Source organism: Myripristis murdjan, chromosome 7 (assembly GCF_902150065.1).
Source record: "Myripristis murdjan chromosome 7, fMyrMur1.1, whole genome shotgun sequence".
Classification (NCBI taxonomy): Eukaryota; Metazoa; Chordata; class Actinopteri; order Holocentriformes; family Holocentridae; genus Myripristis; species Myripristis murdjan.
In genome coordinates, this window is record NC_043986.1 from 29,484,937 (window position 1) to 29,506,070 (window position 21,134).

Genomic DNA, 21,134 nt, shown 5'->3' on the forward strand with positions numbered 1-21,134 from the left:
ACAGGTTGATACTTAACAATGTAGGAAGTAGTATGCACCATGGCATCGCCAAAGGATAATAGATAAAAACATAATGTGTATGGCTTGACATGTGCAAATACAGTAACTAACTTTTACAACTTCTGAAAAGATTTCTTCAACACAGTATACATACATAAAAATGAAGATGGAAGGCACTTTTCATTAAACATACCTATCCTTGCGTGGTCCAAAACTGACTCTAACCTTTTGACCTAAGAACCCAGGGATCTCCTTTGATGTTTCCTATGGCAACAGGAGTATTTGTAAGGGTGTACTGTGACCCAGTTCATTTTGTCATTCATTTTGCCATTGCTGACAGATAAAAATGTCAACAGGTCAAACATTCCAGCTGACTCAGTTGTTGATATGTATTGGCTTATGACTGCGTCCATTGCTTTGTCCACATGATGAACATGATCATTTCCCTTCATGCTGTTGGACATCTGGTAGTTCTGGTGGTCATCAACTTAATGACACTGCCTGTACCATCCGAGTGGCATATTTGGCAACCAACCAAACATAATTCTCGCAGGTTGAGCACATTCTGATTGGAGCAGTGGATTTCAATCCCGGGGCCCACTGCTGGGTCTCTGTCCTGTAGTTAATTACAACTGAATGCACTCACCTTGTGTCCCAGGTGTAAAATAGACAGCTCAGGTTTGTAGGAGTTCTAGCTTGTGAGGTTAGATCTTTCCGTGGCTTGAATTTCATTTCTATGCAGGGTACGAGGGATGTGACCACAAAAATGAAGGCAGACATACCATTTATGTAGACGCTCCATTAACGCCAGTGGTAAAAGTCATATGTTCCAACTGAATAAGCTGTCACTTTTTTTTTTTTTTTTTTTTTTTTTTTGGATTCACACAATCAATGGGACATGTCTGCTTGTCCTCTGATGATTAATTTGTTAGTATTTTAAGTGAACAAATGACTTTAAAGACCACTGGTCTCAACCTGACTTCTTATAGCCTGCAAAAGCTGGTTACACTGACATAAACCACCTGATATCAAGACTGAACTATCATCTCATTACACTCAGTTTCCATCTTTGAATCGATTCAATTCCATTTTCCCTAACCAATCACTGGAGACCAATGTATCTGCCTGGATCTCATGTCATTTTAGGTCGATACTGATGCGATGACATGCAAACATATTGGTTTTGTCTGTGTTTCAAGAGTGAAGCGGAACGAAGCGCAAGCTATGATGTCAGGCAATATTGAGAAGACATGCGGTCTATGTAAAATAGATTTGTTAATCAAGGGGGTTAATTTATCATGAATTTTCTCATGTTAGTTAATCTGCTACCGGGCTCTCAGTTTCTGGCACAGCTTGATCATGTCAGTGTTTGCCCCGCCCTACAACAGTGCTGAATGGCTTAGTTGGTGTTTCAACAGAGACATTTCAGTTGAACTGATGCAACTCCAGTCCTGCAGAATTGCTCAAAACTTTTTAAAGTGAACGTGTGATTCACAAATCTGGGACCAGGGTACAAAGTAATAGCATATTTCCCAGCACTGTTTTGGAGGGATTTTGTGAGTTTGTACTGGAGAATTTTACATAGCTGGTGTAACACTATGTGAGATAAAGGCTCTCTGAGTGTTGCTAACGATAGAATCAGAATCAGAAATATTTTATTGACCCCCGCTGAGAAATTGGGTAAAGCTTCTAAAGTAAGCTCATTAGATTTGTCCTTTTGACATGACTATGCTGCATAACCATGAATCCAGTCAGTTTTTATGGTGTACATTTAAGGACATCTCGACCTCGGCTTCAGTTCTCAGGAGTTTTGTCTGAGACTGTTTTGTCCAAGGGAGTTTTATCTGAGCTGACGTCTGAGAATGTCCTAAGATGTAGCCTACACCACTGCATGTTGCTAAAATTAGCTTGTTAGGCCCCACTTTGTCTTTTGGATATCAGCTATGCAACATAACCTGCTCTGTTAGCATTTTCTGACCACAAATCAAGTCACTTTTTATTGTTTTTCTGACAGCAGAAGCAGAGACATATGATATGTAATTCATCAAATATGAAACTCAAAATAGCTCGAGTTGGAGGTGACCAAAACCAGACAAAGATAGCACTGGCACTGGCGAGAACCTTTCCCTTCCCCGCTTCTCGCTTGCAACTAATTGTGTCAATCAAACTGCTTACCTGAAACTTTTCACTGGATAGAGCAGCTGTTCAGTTTAGCACCTGGTGCCCCTGCAAAAGTTCCTGAGATGAAAGTTTCCTAGGGATAATGTAGTACCGTGACAAAAAAAAAAAAAAAGATAAAGCCAACAGACCATTCAGAGTCACATATTGTGGTGAGTAACATTCTCGCTGCAATGAACCATGACTCGCTCCCTCGTATGTTTTATGGCTTAAATAAAAAGCTGTGCTGTGTTCAACAATCCTGCCTTAAAAAAGCTGAAAATGAACAGATTCACTTTATTGTATTATTAATTTGTTCAAATAAAATTGTGTTACGGCGAGACGTTTTCAGCCCATTGCAGGTACAGTGGCAAGAGAAATGAAATTAACTATTTTTTTTTTTAATATTACCATAAACCTTTTGATTGTAGCCATGACTGAATACAGGCTTTCATCAGCCTGCCTGCAGATTATGTGCAGCTGAAATGAGTGAGTAATGCAAAATTCTGAAAACAAACAGTAAGATTGTATATTTCCATGATGTTAAGCCATATGATCTGAATGGTAATACTTACTAAGCACAAGATGTCCCAAAATAATAGTAGCTGCAAAATGCATGTTGAAAAGCTATATTTACAGGCAGTGTAGCAGCACTAATACTAAGGAATCGGATTCCTTTTGTTTGAAACTATTATTTGAGGCTGGTGCCATAGTAGTTATTATATTGTGTTTCTGTCAAAAATGACTGTGAATGCTGATCTGGTACTATTTTGATTTTTTCAAAAAAAAAAAAAAACTTAGACTAAACAGGTTGGCAGCATGACTTTCCTCCCCACTGCATCATGGACTTACTTTTATACAGGAGTCCTCAAATGTTTGATTGGTTATCTGATAGTGAAATGAATCCTTGGGTGTTGGCAGTTGGCGACTTTTGTCTGTGAGGCAAGCATGAGTAGTACACGCACACACACACACACACACACACACACACACTCACTGGCGGTATGTGTTTTTTGCCTCTGTGAAGCAGCTCCAATCACACACACATACATACACACATGCACGGTTGGCAGTAGAAGGCTTGCCAGTGTGCCAGCTGTGGCATGAGGCTCCAGATCCATCTCGAGCCAACAGGATCAGAGCAGCGAGCCTGCACTCTCTCCTGCTCTCGTTCTGATTCTCTCTCTCTCTCTTTTTCTCTCTCTCGCTTCCTTTGTCTCTTGCTCATCCCCTCTCTCTCTTTCTCTCTCTCATGAGAACACACACTCAGCGGGCTGCGAGCCATACCTTTGTTCCTACTGAGAGGTGAGATCAAGTTAGCTGGTTAGCTGGTGCGCCACGGGATGAGCGTGAGGTTCATCCCCAGGGTACGAACAGATGCCACAGAGGGAAAACACACAAGGAGCCGAGCAGGCATGGGGTTAAGAGCACAATCTGTATGGTGCCCCCATTTTCAATTCGGGCGCCCGACCACTGGCTTTATTGATATAAGGCATTAAAAAAAATGATTCCTCAATCTCTCAAAAGTCACAAGGTAACAGCATTTGACATACGACACAGACGTGAGATGTAAGCTGAGAGGAAATGCTCAACAGTGTGTGTGTGTGGGGTGTGTGTGTGTGTGGTAGAAACGTGAACTTTTTACAAATGCATCATTCTTTGTGGGAAAAAAAAAAAAATCAGGCACTTTTTCCAGCATTTTACACACCAAATGCAAGAAGGTTGCACATGCCTCTCCATAGACAATATATTATTTATTATTTATTTCAATCACCCACCAACCAAATTGTTTTCTTCTTGATCTATTCTCTCTTGTGTAAACTGAATTATGAGGAACCTATGCTTGTTATAGCATGAACAAAAAAGATGTAGCATGTCTAATGGGTCACAATGAGCTAAAATAATCTTTATATTTGTCTACTTTGAGCATTTTAAGCTTTTGCATTTTGCGGAGTATATACTGTTTGAAAACTAAATGCTGGTGATGTCATGTAGGCACCCACTTCACTGAAAATGGAATATAATGTGCAATTCAAATGACCCTGTGCTTTTTATAGCATCCAATAATATGTAGTATATAATGGGTCAAAAAACCTCTGTGTTTCACCGGTGTTTCTTTGCTCCATCACTGATTATCACTGATGCCCAGTCTTTTCATAGCATCTTTCAAAATACACTGACATCATTTATAAATATGATATTGGCAGGGAGGATGTGAGAAACCCATAATGGTTGTACTGGTTGGATTATTTATGTATAACGTCAGTACAAGTCATACAGGGCTATCAAGAGTAGAGCAGCCAGTGTCAGTGCTGTCCCCTCCAATGTAAAAATGGCTCCTTGGACCAAGTCTTTCCAGTCACCACAACATTTTCAATGAATTTAGGCAATCACAGTGTGTGTGCTGCCAGCAAGTCAGTCAGGCTTACCAAAAATTATTTTCAGTTTCAATGCTTTGCATAGGCCAGTATGCAAATTAGCTTGTGGCACACAGCTACCCAGCCCACATTCATCCTACCCGGCCAAAATATTCAAACGTGGCACTGTGTAACTCATCTCAGTTGGTATTATGTAACATGATTTCATGATCCAGATTAATAAAATAAGTATTTATTGCTAGAAAAAAAAGCTCTGAAGTGTAAGTGTACACTTTAAGTAAAATAGGTCTTTTAAGTTGTAATTGGTTAATAATGATTTAAAACTCAGATGTGTGCCAATTCATCAAGAACCTGAATACAAATAGGCCTAAAATCAAGGTGGTAAAATACATTATGAGTTGCATCTTTAATTCACTCACTTTACTCAATTCAGTCAATTCAGGAAATGAATATTCTTTGAAATCTTAGTGATTAATTGTTTTGATTAGATCACCATGAGCAGATAGCCAGATTAAGCCCGTTTCTTTTCATGTTCCGTCCCCATATTTCACATTCATTGCTTGTAAATGTGATATAAATGTAAAGTATGATCATAGAAGAGGGCCAGCAAACCTAATGAGGTGCTGGACAAGGCATTGAATTGCCCAGAGGCTAATAAAACCTTGTACTAAACAGTTACTATTGATTAAGTCTTAGCCTCTAAATGAGTTGTTGTAATAAGATCAATCTTAATTTTATCGCGACACCGGCCCTTGCACCTCCACCAAGCTGAGCCTGGCATCATGATGCTCTGTCTGTGTTTAGAGGAAATGTGAGCTACTGAGCACGCCCTGCACAGCAAAATGAATCTATTGCCTGTAATTTGTGTGATTTGCAAAAATCTAATTTCGGCCACATGTTAAGATGTGGTATAGGGACACAAGGGAAGGTACATCTGCCTTAATGTTTATTTCACCAGTCTTCTTGCTTTGTACATTTTACACATAAATCAGACAGTGACATAAATCATAGATCAAAATTTTTAGCGAGTAGTATAAAATTGATATGTGAGAAAATGGTCTGCTTTAATTTAATAGATTCAGTTCTGAAAGTTAACATTATCAGCATTGTTTTTTTTCTTACCATATGATACTCAGAGTAGTATTGTTTAGAAACCTACATTTGTGTTTATCACTATATCACTGAGCCAGGCCCATATGAATAATCTCTTTTTGAACAAATAGGGCAATACAGACAGACGAATACACACACATACTTATTTTTTAATGCCTTTAAATTCTTTTGGTTCAGATTGCACTTTGTTCTGGAGTATGGCGTGAACACCCTGGTCCTCGGAGGCTAAGATGTTAAGTGTTTTTTCTCTGTAAATACGGCATGTCACTGGGGTTAAATACCACCTTAAGGAACAATGGAATTGAAAGTGAAGGCAATTAGCAAATCAATAGCTGTTTAGAGCTGGCGGTTTCTAGGGAGGTTAAACATCATCATTCTAGAAGTGAGGTTGGCAACATTTTTTTTCTTTCTCATTCTAAAACTTTTTTTTTCTTTTTCTATGCTACTGCTAATTAGCAATAAAATGCACCTCTCGAAAAGCACTTCAGCGGAAAATGGAACATTGATTTTATTTATGTGTGTATCAAGGCGCTTTATAAAATATTGAGGTGGGTAAAAATGCTGGGAATTGATTTAGGCAAAGAGGGAGGAAAAGGTTTGACAATCTAAATTATAAAGTAGAAGTTGGCCCTCTTAAAACTTTTACATAAAGGCTTTTAATCTATCACTTTAAATGCATCAAAAATCGGCGGAATACTCAAGGAGAGCATTGATTTTGAAGGTAATTGCTCACTTTCCAATTGAGTTTTAGGCATCGTATGTGACAAATGTTGACAATGAGAGGTGCACAACATGGCACATGCCGCGTGTGCTGCCATATCATGCAGAAGCAAATTTGCAGTGATATCAGAATAATGATATTGAACCTAATAAGTCTGCATTAAAGTGTTTAGTCCTCTAATTTTGGTTCAATGTCAAAGCTCACCTCTCAAGATCAAAGCTATTTTTCATTCTACGCACCCCCAGTGGCTCGGCTGCGATTTTCAGCAGAGACCTTGTATGATCTGTCCCGGGCTATGGTAGCACTGCTCTGCAACTCCAACCAAAGGAACAACAGTGTATAGCTGTCACCAGGCTTGGTTCGACATGACAGGCCACGGGGACGCTGGCCGGTGCTGCTCTTTGAGGATGCCGTTGGGTTGACGCTGGGCCGACACCTCATCCATCTCAGCCTCCCTGGGCCACCTGAGCTGGCCCTAACAAGGAGCTGGGGGAATCAGGAAATGGGAGGGTAGGGTATGGGAAGAGGAGGAGGAGGAGGAGGAGAGACAAAGGGGCGAAGGCGAGGTAAAGTGGGGAAGGGACGAAAGGATGAAGGAGAAAGGAGGAGGTCAAAGGAGGAACGAGAAAATGGGTTGGGGGTTGGGGTGGAGAGGTGAACTGAGGAAGGAAGAAATGGAGAGCCCAGAGGAGAAAGATAGGACCATTTTGCTCTTGAAAATAAAAAAAAAAACATGGCTAGCAGTGCGAGGGTGGATGAGGTGGAAATATGAGATGAAGGGTAGAAAAACTAGAAGAACAGAGGAGGGGGAGAACAAATCCCTAGCCAGCGTGCCTGCCTGAGGGCCTGTCATTATGTTATAGTCCCAAAGCTACACCCTTCTACCATTTTACCTTCAGAGACGGCAAGGTGACCTATTGTGCTCAGGCGCAGGAACAAACCAACTGTCAATTAGAGTTATCAACCACTGGTGGCTTTAGCAAGGTGGGTGGACCGGGCCACCACGTTACCCTTTTTCTTTAACATGATGTCAAAGCTTTCCTCTCTTGTCATTTCACAGTCGCCTTTGTGCGCTTGGAAATAAGCACTGGGTCCACTTCGATCCAGAAATCAAATACCTGGAACGACATGTTGGCTGATGGCAAGTAATGGATTTCATTTCAAAACGTTGGATGTCCATTATGGCCATTACAATGTGCAAGGTACGTTCAAGCCAAGCCTTTTTCAAGGCGCCTGGAGATGCGAGTCTCTAGCCATTTATCTACTGAAGGAAATGTTACCAGGACACAGGAACCTTTTGAGGAACCAAGAACCCTTAGTTCTGTTTCCGCCACATGAAATGGTGTTACTTTTTGCTTGGGGGCTTGAGTTCCTGACCACCAAAACAGTACCTGCAAACAAGGTAGTGCTCAGCAAGTTCCACCGAGTTTGAGCACTGCAAAAACTCAAAATCTTACCAAGATTATTTGTCTTATTTCAAGTCAAAAATGTCTTATTCCTAGTCAAAATATCTCATTACACTTAAAATAAGACATGATCACCTCAGAAGTAACTTGTTTTTAGACAATTGTCTCTTGTTTCAAGTGAAAATTTGCTTGAAACAAGTGGAAATTTGCTTGTTTCATTGGCAAAATTTGTTTCTTGTTTCTAGCTAATTTTCACTTATTTCAAGTGAATTTTCACTTTTTCCACTGGCAAATTTTGCCAATGAAACAAGCAAATTTTCACTTGTTTCAAGTGATAAACAATTTACTTCTGAGGTGATCGTGTCTTATTTTAAGTGTAATGAGATATTTTGACTAGAAATAAGACATTTTTGACTTGAAATAAGACAAATAATCTTGGTAAGATTTTGCGTTTTTGCAGTGAGTTCTGCTGGGGTGAAGTTTTCACACTGAACATCCCTGACTGGACTAACATCTGATGCAAGCAGCACAATAGTACTGTATCATGCTTGCCGTTTTTTAAAAGTGGACCGAACAACATTTTAAAAATGTTCTATCAAGATACCGTCCTGCCTTTAGTTAAGAAAAAACGTAGCGTCTTAGTCTGTGATTCTGCTCTCAATTACTCCATTTAAAAGTGCTCTCCGCTTTGCAGCTCTTGCTTTTCTAGCATCTTCAGACTCATTTTCAACCTCTGCACATCTCCTTATTCACATTAAGGTCACTGTTCTTGGTGAGCTGTAGACACACAGACGCTTAAGGTGCTCGCTTTACCCCAAGAAGCCTCTTCCAAGATCAAAACCCAGTGGCCTTGGAACTTGTCATGGAAAAAGGGGCATTAGTCTTCTCTGCTTCAACAAAAAAATAAATAAAAATACAAAATGCCGTGTGCTTCAGAAAGAGTTAGAGCATAATCTGAACTAACTACAAGAGACGACTTCAAAATGTAAAGATTTATGGGTATAAGGCGGCAGACGTTGACATTTGATAATCAATATTTTCTCATACTTGGAAAGCCTAGCATCACAGCTTTTTCTTCATGTGCTTCTCACCGTTATGAACACCAGAGAAGAGGAGCGCAGACAAATCCATCATCCTCTGCTAAAGCTACAGGGACCGGAATCAGATTTGCTTTTAGAGAGAATGGTGGACTCTCGACTCTCCTCCAAAACACTCACCAAAATTGGACTCTGTCAATAAAAAGCCCTTCCATTATCATTAATTAATGCAGAGTTGATTAGTTTTTCCCTTCATACTGGTGTACAGCCTGGTTGACTTTTTCCACATGCTCATAAAATAGAGAGAAGCCGCAGCGCACTGTTGAAATGTGGTCGATCAATGCTGGAAATTAAAGTCCAATGAAAAGCGGGCTGAGTGTGCTCAGCGGTGCGTGGGTGAGCCTGAAGGGTGTGTATGTGTGAATGTGCTAGTATGCGTGTGTGTGTTTCATGAGAAAGAAATAGGGCGAGCTGTATGTTCATTCATATATCTGCATGTATGCATGCCCGTGTGTGTTATGTGCTTATGATACAGCACGCACACACACACACATCTCTGCATGTGCGAAAGGCAGAGGTAGAGGGTGAGAAGCTGAGAGAAATGAGAGAGGGAGCGAGAAACATAGAGAGTGAAAGAGAGAAGTAAACACACAGCCTGAAGCTCATTAAAAGTGCCTCTCTGAGGGCTCAGAGGCAGCAGCAGAGCTGGACTCAGTCTACCCCTTGTCCTCCCAGCTCCATACTAAACAGCCTAATTAGACTTAGATTCTCCTGAGCTCCCTAATGATAGCACTTCACAAAGACAACATAAGGAAATACACCACACTGGGAGCCTTAATCTGATGCTCATCCTTTGGTTTGTATTTCCTCTCCCTCTGTCTCCCTCTCTCTCTCCCTCTCTCTCTCTCTCTCTCTCCCTTTCTCTCTCTCTCTCTATTCCTTGCCTCAGTAATGCCAGTTTTATTCACTGCAGAGCTGTGCTTCTGTTTACGGGAATGGGCAGTTCAGCTGTTACTCTTGTTGAAATACGCTGTTTTAATGCTTGGCAAATTGACTTTACAGCTTATGGAAAATGCGGTATTTTTTTTTGCAGATGATGATATGCAAAATAACTTGAAGCCAAAGAATAATACCGAGTCAAAATATGTCCAAACTAAGCCAAATGAAGGCCTCGCAGCCTTAAAAACTGTCCACAGCCGTCTCTCTGTCTGTCTGTGTGCGTATTGGTTAAGCAGTAAGCCTGCATGCCTGATTATATGCAGCATTTCTGTGGTAATGTGCAAGATTCCCCTCCCCCCGTCTTTATTTTCTTCTCTCCATCTCTGGTGCTAAGCGTTCATCATTGCTGCACTTCCCAGCGATCGCCTGTCAATCAAACACTGTGGGTGGGGCTGAGATGTCTTTTTCCTTGGATTTTCTGTTGATGGAGTTTGAATTTCTGTAGGTGGTGCTGTTTTCTTTGTCTGTTTGGCCATGGCAGCTATTAATCACCATGACAGAGAGTTGCAAGGCAGACATTTATTTACACAGAAATGCTATGAATTATTGTTTTTTAAAGTCAGAATATTACTTAAAATGTCTCCTTATGTGTGTGTGTGTGTGTGTGTGTGTGTGTGTGTATGTATGTATATATATATATATATATATATATATATATATATATGTATATATGTATATATATATAGTTTTTTTTTTTTTTTTTTTTTTTTTTTTTACACAGCCTGCTCATACTGTCTTGCAATGGAAACAGCACAGACCACAGACACACTTACAAAAAAAAATTATGAAATGAAATGAAATCATGGATGCAGGGAATGTATCAGCAGAGAAATCTTCAGTGTTTGTCCCTTATCCTTATCAGGGACATGTGTCCCTTTATACTCTGTGGCTGAAATACAAGGTAAGAGAAGAGAACACGAGAGAAGGGGGGGGTGAAGTGGTGAGCACCTAGTGGAGGCAGAAAATTGAACGATCAGCTAACAGGCTTTGTTGAAACAAAGCTTGCCGAGGGCATCAAAGGCGAAGGGGAAAAAGGGGGGGGTGATGAGGAGGAGGGTGGCGGTGGAGGGTGGGGGGCACAAACAGACAATAAACACTGTATCCCCAAAGGGAAAAACAGGAAAATGAGGATGTGACAAGAGTACTGATACTTTGTCTCCACTTCCCAGTTATCATCCAGCCGCAGTTGCACACAGATACCTACTCCTCACCAACACGCATGCACACACATACAAAACTTACACGTCCCTATCACGCATACAGGCAGTACATGCAATCGCACATGCGTTCACATCATCCCCTACTTTACACACACACACACATACACACACACACTATGATGCCAGGGCCCGTGGTGCATCGCTCCTCTGCGAGCTCACTCCGACATGCAGGATTAGAGTGATTTGCTGTGATTAAGCAGCCGGCAGTTAAGTTCAAGCAGGTTTTTGTAATAGTTTAATTCATGGGCAAGGAGACGGGCTCAAATGAGATTGTGGAGTGTGGTCGATTAAGCTCATTAGGCGTTTTGAGGAGGGCAGCCTTTCTCGCATCCCTCCTTTCCCGCAATCAGATCCGGGATGAAAATGGGAATTAATTAGGAAGAGGGGCTCTTGCTGCCCTGCCCTGCCATGTTATACTGTGTGAGTGCGTCGCCCTGAGGCTCACTACTTTATCAGTCTGAGGCCTGGGTGATGCTGCAGCAATACCAGTGTGGAAGCATTAAATCGCCATTTACACCCTGTGTGGCCAGTTTGGGACCGCACATTTGTGTTACCTTGCTAAACTCTAGTTACATGTAATATGTGCTGCTAATATCTGCTGTTAAATGTAGAATGTGCACACAACCTTTATTGTGAGTGCATTGTTTCCACCTCAGCTGCTCCTTATCGGGTGTGTTATTTACAATAACACTTGACCTACTTATAGGTCACTGGTCAGGGAATGACATCATACACACCAAGTCCTCCACAGGAGGTCTAGTACACACTTAAGACAGTTTTCCACCCAAATTTCCACCAGGGTAACTTTTCAAGGAACCAAAGACTTCCTTCAGCCTGTTGCCATCTGTGTTTCCACCGCAGTCTAAAGACCCACAAGGATTAAGCAAGTTAATTTTACCCATCATTTTTATATAGTTGTGAAGCATCAGGCTCTTTGACCTATTTCAGCCCCCTTGTTGACAGATTAACAGATTAACACTTTTTTTAGTGTTTTTCTCTGCCGAGCTGCCCTGTTTTCTCCTAGCTGCCAGAGAAAAGCCGAGTCCTAAAGCTGTGTATGTGTGTACCTGAGAGAGATGCAGAGGAGGAAAATGAAACAAAGAGCAAATCAGCTATTCAGTGTTTATCGGTTATGTATTTGAGTTTAAGAACGTAACCGCCTGCCGTTTTCGTCCACAGTACTGCCACAATGTCTCTCTCTTGCAGTCTCCCGATGGTCTTGACTCGATCACACTCTATCTTTCCTTCTCTCTCAGTTTTTTTTTTTTTTTAATGAGTCAGGAAGCTGACAGCGAAGCCCAACTTTACTTTTCATGTGATCAAACCGAGAGAAATGTCCTAAACTGCTCCTAAATCGATACTAGAGTACTTCCTTGTTTTAAGAATGAAGTGTACACAAGTTGAAGTACCCACAGTGTCTGTTTGACCAATGAGAAATGTTGTGCTGCAAGTCCCACCACCCAAAGTCCCTGGGAAAATAAGAAGTTCATCTGGGGTAAGAAAAAAAAAAAGTCCCCTGAACTTCATTTTGACCCTGGTCGCTGCCGTCGAAATGCAGAGAGTTCCTCAAAAAGTTCCCGGTCCCTAGACAAAGTTCACTCTGCAGTTGAAATGTGTCTTAAATCACAACACAAAAGAAGCCACTGACATGCACTGTGATGCCCCCAGTGTGCTGTCCCATATGAAACACAAGCAAAAAATACACTGAGTGGCTTAAGTGCACAAGGACACGATGGCCGTGTTGGCAAATATGTTGCAAGATGGCTTTGGCCTTGTCAACCTTCCACACAAAATTCATTTGCTCTTGAACGTCCCCTTCAAATCAAACCAATTCAAGTCCGAGTTCCTTCATGACACGGGTGACTGATTAAATAAAGAAAAAGCTCGCATGTCCCATTCCCTTTGCTTTTTGCTTTGAGTGAGATGTGGCAACTGTTGACCGCACAAGATTTAGTATATCGACAAGCTGTTTTATCTACAGTCAGCTGCATTCTTTGTGTATTTCCTCACACTAACTTTCTGAGCGGAACAAAGGCCGAAACCTGCCAAACACCACCAAGTGAAAGCGCACAGCGGATCATTAAGCCGAAGAGCTCATTTCCAAAACATTATTTATTCATTTAGGAAAAGACCCTTAAATTTATAATTCATTATCTCGATGTGTAATTTTTTTTTTTTTTTAACAAAGATCCAAAAAGCACCAAGTACTATCTATCATTTAGTGAGCGCCATGCAGTAGCACTCTTTCTGAATTGATGAATGTCTCAGTTTGGAGTGAAATACCACTATCATTACATGTCATTACAACTAATTTCACAGTGATACACTAATAAGAAGACCCTGCAAATAGTGTTTCGTTTTTTGTTTTTTGTTTCCCCCCCCCCCCCATTCAACATTAAATCATAAAGTGAGGCGGCGCTCTGCAAGTGTAAAAACCCCATTTAGATATTTCATATTCCCTTTGTCTTTGTCTGGCCTGCCACAGCTACTTTTATGTGGTCTAATGTTTACATTTACAACCCTTTGAGATTCCCAGATGAAGGTAAATGATATTCATCCCGGTTAAAATTTCAGCATGAATTCATGAAGGATAGATTAGTAAGATAAATAAAAGATTAAGGACAGACGGTCTCTTTTGAGTGTTTTTTTTTTTTTTTTTTTTTTTTTAAGATTATTACAGAGGCATTTCAGCTTCACGGTCACAGTGGAGATTGACAGGAAAGCACACATCGTTGCCGGCACTTGGTATGCCTCTCTGCCTGCTGAAGCACCAGGATGCCCCGGGCTCCCATGAGTTTTCTATTTACTCCCTCGGGGTTTATTCTTTTTTTCGTTTTCTTCCATTTTTTCCCCACCATCTACTGTGAAGTTAGTGGTTTTGTCCCCCGCTGAGCTCTGCTTTGTGATTCTAGGAGCTTTCAGAGGAGGTCTGCTCCCAACAACAACAACAAGCAATAGTAATACATGAACCATCTTCATCTGTAAAGAAAAGTCTGTTTTTTCCTAGTTTTGCTTCTGGTCCACCCCTGGATCATGAAAGCAACCTTCTACAAGTTTTCTTCAGTTCCAGCATTGCTTAAAGGAAAGAAAATCCAACCTGAAACACTTCAGCTCTGATAAAAAAAACAGCCTGCTGATGTGTCTTGTATTCCTGGGTCCGTGTTGTTGTTTGGTGTATTTTTCTTATTCCTGTGGATAACTGTCCAAACACATTCTGTCTCTCTCTCTCTCTCTTTTTTTTCTCACTTTTTTCCCAACTGGAAAAAAACTTAGTACTCTATCACTCTTTCCACTTGCACATGTAAAGCACAGACAACCTGCTTCTCAGGGGGTTGCTGAAAGGCATTCTGGGAAAATGCAGGAACTCACCAACTGAATCAGAAGTAGATGAGTGAGGCTGAGAGAGTGTAGGTACAGCAAAATTAAATTACTACACTTCATCATGAATTAACTGTAGTGAAGATCACAAAATAATGATAGCTGAGGGTTTCCAGTGTTGCACAGAGACTACAGCTCAACCACATATAATGGATTTAAATTTTTTTTTGTTAACACTTTCAGATTTAATATTATTGAAGTGTGCAAAATTGATTTTAACCAAGTTTTATAAAATGGAGAACTGCAGTCCTCAGTTCAGATTGTAAAATATCTGATGATCCCATAATCCCACACCTGTTACCACATGAAAACACACTCCTGGAACTGGAGGACGATTCATTTCAAGATAAAATACACTGGCAAAATATCATCATTCGTTATTATCAGTGCCGGTTTGGCCTCTTTGCTGGTTGATAATGACTGCAAATGACCGATTCACATGAGTTATTACCAAAGTTTTAGCACAGGTAAAATAAAATAAAAATAATACCAACGTCCACAATTTGATAGGGGTGCGCACATGCAGTGACCCCACCAGGGTAATTATTGTTAATGAAAACAAATGAAATAACAAAAACTACGCATGACAAAACATGTCCGTTAACTGAAATAAAAATAAAAATGAGGCTCTACAAAAAACAATAACTAACTGAAACCGTATTGCGTGATGACAAAACTATCTAAAAAGAACTGAAACTATAGAGAAAATGTTGTTTGTGTTCATCTTGAATTTATTTGGTTGTTCAAACCATTTTTTTTTTAATGGTTTGATGTTTTGTTGAGTTTTTTTTTTACATAGTACTTTTTCTGACTTTTTTGAATCACAACTGACAAACACACTGCACTATTGCAAATAAGACTAAAACTTACACTGAAACTAATAAAAACTAAACTAAGCATTTTCATAAAATAAAAACTAAACTAGCCAGTCCACAAATTCACACTAAACTGAAACTGAAAATCACACACACACAAAAAAAAAAAAAAAAAAAAAAAAAAAAAAATCCAAAACTATAATAGCCTTAGCCGCCACCCCACATCACATGCTGTACACCCCCCTCAACACACACACACACACACACATATATACAGGGCTGGACTGGGACCAAAAAATGGCCCTGGTATTTTTGGCCATGGCGGCCCACCATGATTATTCATATGATATACACAATTTCCTATATTGAGCATTTGCACACTTTTACAATTCCCCCTGGTACTATCTGGTTAAGATACACACACATCCCAAAACATTTTTCTTTTTTAATTCCACAGGCTATCATCATTTCTGTGTCATTTCCAGTCTGAAACAACATTCCAGGCTATTTGTTTTCTTTCTGACTGCGTGGCCCTGAGTGTGTGTGCCTGTGTGTGAGCTGGTGTGTGTGCCTGCCTGCCTGTGCAAAGACATCGGATAGGTTTGCTTGTTGTACTGCATCAGTTTGATTGACAACAATGTCAACCATTCATGACTGACTTCAGTTCTCATTGGATGAGAGTTGAGGGCGTTATGAAGCCGACCACTCGTTGATTTATTGTGGATAGTTAATTTGTGTTTTCTCATCTCAGCAACTATTGTGCAATATAAAAGCAGGGCATTACTTTGCTGCTGAGGATGCGGAGTTGCGGACAAACATGTACCAATGGAAAGCGGAGCAGGTGGTCACCCCAACACGCACCCACACAACAGCCCGCCCTCCCTACATGAAAGCCCCTCTTCACTCTGCTGACATTAGTCCTTACTGGGCTGGCAGCAGCTACTCTGACCTCCTCCTCAGTCTGTCCCTGGACCACGTCTCTCTGTACCTCCTCCTCCGAATCCACCTGAATACCACTTCTCCTTCCTCTGAGCTACACTGTTGTTGCACATTTAAGTTGGCTGCGAGTCCGACAGCGACTACCTCTGCACTCGATGTCGATGCTGCTGACGGCCCAGCACCCGCTGCAGTCCGTCTTGTAGCAAACATATCAGATATTTTTGCACATTTCGCTGCATCCACCTGCAGGTGTTTGAGCCTTTTCCCCCGTAGTTTTTCAGCACCCCCCTTGCGCTTTAGTGGTTTATCCATTTTGATGGCCAGGAAGTGGCTCTAGCCAGCCTAGTCAACGTTACAAACACTCCACACTCTAACTCCAGTCGAATATGAAAGTGGCGGCGGCGGCGGCCTAGGGGAGAGGGGCGGGCCGAGGAGGGATGGCTGGGAGATTTCATTAGGCTAGTCCAATGTTCTCCTAGAAAAGGGACCAATGGGCCACTTTTCGTGTTTTAAATACTGGCGCAGTCTATAAAAATGATTTATAATACAATGTTTTGTTTAATTTATGATCGCCGTGGCCAAAAATGTGCGTCGGCCCACCAGGCATTGCCCGATATGCCAGATGGCCAGTCCAGGCCTGCATATATATATATATATATATACACACACTACTCACAAAAAGTTAGGGATATTCGGCTTTCGGGTGAAATTTCAGGACGAACCTAAAATACATTATAACCTTTACAGGTGAACTTAATGTGACCTTCTGTAAACTTTTGAATGCACATGTCCAACTGTTCAATGTTTCAGTACTTTTTGCACAAGTTGCTGTTCTCTAACAAGGAGTTAGAGTTCTCATCGGGCCTGAAAATTAAGACCCGACCCGACCCGGGCCCGACTGGGCCAGCCCGAGGCCCTACCCGACCCGACTAATTAGCCGAACTTCAGGCCCGACAGCCCGATAAAGCCCGAAAAAAAAAAAAAAAAAAAAAAAATCGCCAAATTCGCCATTATTTAGCAGCGCCGCTGGCTCAAATTCTAGTAGCAGTGAGAGAACGGACATAATAGTTGGCGAAAGGCAGCTTCAAATGTTCAGTTGTTCATAAAACATAAAAGTCGGCTATTAATTTCTCCATTCTCTACTTCTCTGTTGTAAAGTGTCTTTGATTTACGACTCTGCCGAGCAGTGGCGGTTCTGCCTATGTTGCCGCCCTAGGCGAAATTACTGGCTTGCGCCCTTTCATGTTACTACTCCAACCCCCCCCGCCCCCGCGGCACCAGTCGGCCGCGGCACCGGGGCACCATCAGTCGCCATCAGGCGAGCCGACCGCGGCACCGGCCGGCATCAGGCAGCTCACCTGTCAGATCCGGCAGACCTGACCGGGTGGGCGCGGTATCGGACGGTGCCGCGGCCGGCCCGCCTGATGGCGACTGATGGTGCCGCGGCATGTGCGGGTCAATACGATAGTCTAGAAAACTGGCGTTTTTTTTTTTTTCTCGTGCGCCCTCAAGTAGATTGCGCCCTGGGCAGTTGTACTGCCCATAGCAAAAACCGTCCCTGCTGCCAAGTCTGCCAGCACAGCGGGATACTGCTGCAACTCTCTCTCACTTGTTTGCCCTGCGCTCGCACAGCTGGTTGTCTGTCTGTCACTGAAAGTTTAGCCTCCAAATCCAATCCAGTCTCTCACTCTCTCCACCAGTCACATAAAAATGAAACGTCATAATCAATAACACAACACATAATTCTATTTTTTTATTTAAAAAAAAAAAAAAAAAATCCCCCACAGAACCCGAAGCCCGACCCGACCCGCCCAATTCACATAAATTTTAGGCCCGACCCGACCCGAAAATGTCGGGTCGGGTCGGGTCGGGTCGGGTTCGGGCAGAATATGAGAACTCTACAAGGAGTTTAACGGCAAAATTCACATCAGGTGTTTGATGCTCCAGGTCATCGAGGTCGTATCATTAGGGAACGGCTGCTGGAGACTGGGGTACCTCAGATGGAGTGGCCTGCACTTTCTCCAGACCTGAATCCCATAGAAAACCTATGGGCTCAGCTGAGTCGCCGTGTAGAGCCTCGGAGCTCTGTACCCCAGAACCTCAATGTCCTGAGGGCCGCTCTTCAAGAAGAGTGGGATGCCATGCCTCAGCAGACAATAAGTCGACTTGTGAACAGCATGAGACGTCGTTGTCAAGCTGTAATTGATGCTCAAGGGCACATGACAAGTTATTGACACTGACATTTTTTGTTGTGGTATATCCACCACTGTTGTTGGCTTTTGTTTCAAGAAATTGTTTGAGATGAGGAAATCACCAGTGTATGCTTCGACTTAAATGCCCTACTTTCATGATATAATATCACTGTAGCATGAACTTTTTATATTTTCCATAAATTTCACCCAAAAGCCAAATATCCCTAACTTTTTGTGAGTAGTGTATATATATATATAATGGACACTGGACATTTCAATGGACTATCCTGCACTCCCACTTAATACCGGCCCATCATCACTGCTGTGCCTCCTATTATTATTATTTATACAATCTATAATTACCCCAAATGATTTATACTATTACTATTTATACTATACAATGACAATTTTAGAGCCAATACGGTACTGACGAACGGCATTTCATCCAGCCATATGCTTTGCATGTGCATGAATGAATATGAAGTTGACTTGACATCACAAGTAGTCATATTTTGCTTCCGTCTTTTTCGCCAGCTTGGCTGCACATGGTCTGCCACTCAACCTTTGTTTCACCTGGCTGCTGAGAATTCATTACGGCATTTATCACCGGCGGTGAATGAAAACATCTAAGGCGAGCGGGAGTCTTGATCACTCTGTAGTTGAGATCTCTTCAAACGGGAATAATTGGCTGAGATAGCTTTGCTGATCCTGGGAGAGGACTCAGGAGTGTTTAAAGCACATCAATCATTGACACACTTCTCTTTTGAAGCCCCCCACCCCCCTTTCCCTCTTTGGTCCACTTTTTTGGTGACTCCACCCTCTGCGCTGCTGAGCCAGATGTGAGGAGGAGTTGGCACAGGGGGAGGGAGGAGGGAGGAGAATACATGCGCGCACACGCACACACGCACGAACACGCACCATCTCGAGCACAGCAGGCTCTTCCTGAGATGTAGTGGGTGTTGGCAGACACTCAGGCCGGAAAGCAGTAAGACAGGCAGACACATGCAAATCCTCTCTTACACTGGGTCCAAAACCACCTTTTACCCCTGGTTAACAAAAGTGTGACTTTAAAGGGGTACTTCACCTATAATGCATCATTTTTGCATCAATTTCTCGCCGTCTGCTGCCCTCACAAGCCTTTATTGCAAACTCTTATTCCAAAAAAAAATGCTAGCCAACTTCAATCCAGTAGAAAAAAAAAAAAAAAAAAAACATGGCTGTAATTTTAAACATTTACACCAACATGAGCAAAAGATAATGAGTCTTTGGCATATTTTTGGAATACGAGTTAACCATGAAGGCTTGTGAGTAAAGCTTTCATGGTCAGGGGTTAAAGGCACCACATGGTGAGTAACTGAAACAAAAATGACATTATGGGTGAAGTATCCCTTTAAATGAGTGTGCAGTGTGTTTCCACTTGATGGCATGTTGATTGTGTGGATGTGAAAATTAAAGGCAGACTATGCAGTTCCAAAGGGGAGGGCAACCAAACTTGTTACGACGTGGTACAGAATGATGAACGCCACTCAATTCACAAAAGAACAGAACTTAGAAATACTTCCAGAGATCGGGACAAATCTTTTACCCCATCATAATTCTAAATATAAGAACACTGTTGTGTTTTTATGAGCATTTGACTTAAAAACTTTAGATTCAGGACAAGCCTTTAAAAGTGTTCCATTAATTCTACAATTATTAGTCTTGGGGTTTTATTCTTCCTCAGCTTCTTCCTCATCGTTAGTAAACATTAGTAAAGTGATGTACTCTCCCATATGAAACTGCATAGTCTGCCTTTAAATGCTATGTATGGCAGGAAAGTAAAATCTTAGGCACTAATTATCAATATTGACTTACAAATTTAAAATTCATGCACATCTAGAGAACCAACCTCCACCTCTGCGTGAAGTCGTCTTTGTGCAGAGTGAGCGCCGCGTGCTAAGTGATGAGGGCCGATTAATCTGTACTGACGGTGGGCTGCTAGTTTAGAAGCAGGTTAACTGGATGGTCTGTTGTGACAGGAAATTAATAAAAAGAGGAGAAAATGTATAAAAGAGTCACATAAAAGAGGAAAGATTCTTTCATCAGGAGATGATAGCGGCCGCATGCCAAATGTATCAAGAGTTCATGCATATAATGTGGGCTAAACCCAAATAACTCAGGCCTATACAATAATAAATAATGTATAAAATTATACATTATATATTAGGCTGTTGGATAAAAGTAGGCTAATGTTGATTTTTATCTGTGTTGTTTTATAGTGAGGCCCGGTCATGTGATGTGCAGTGCGATCAGAGCAGCCCACTGGTAATTCCACACCGAATCAGAAACTGTGTACAGCACGCGGCACATACTGATGAGTGTGTGTGTTTTTTATAAAGTTAGTAGAAGGTTTCCATCCATCCATTGCATGAGGTCAAGATGAGGTAAAGATTTTAATTTTTTTTCCTACTGATGATGATCCCTCCTCCTCCTCCTCTTCAATAACCCGATGAAGGTCGTGCAGACTGAAATGTTGTTTGCAATAAAGTCTTTTATATGCAAGTGTTAAAGAAAGTGTGAAAGCTTTCTTCTTCTCTTTGTGTAAAGCCTCCTTACATTCTGCTAGACGTTGCTGCAGTTTAAGGTAAGGCTGATGCATCAAATGAGTGCACTCAGCAGGTGACACACACACACACACACACACACACACACTCTTACTTACACGCACAGACAAAGCAGCACAATCACTGCTTCACGCTTAAGGCTACCAGTGCAATCAATATGTTGTGCAGACTGAATC

At 41.6% G+C, this 21,134-nt stretch overlaps 1 long non-coding RNA gene across 1 annotated transcript in view; it reads right to left on the reverse strand.

Annotated features, from left to right (window-relative positions):
• Positions 1 to 6,764: 6,764 nt before the first annotated feature.
• LOC115362273 (uncharacterized) overlaps positions 6,765 to 21,134 on the reverse strand; it is a 113,084-nt gene continuing 98,714 nt past the window's right edge. Inside the window, exon 4 of the long non-coding RNA XR_003928483.1 lies at positions 6,765 to 6,855. This is a non-coding gene — a long non-coding RNA (uncharacterized LOC115362273). The remainder of the gene's footprint in view (positions 6,856 to 21,134) is intronic.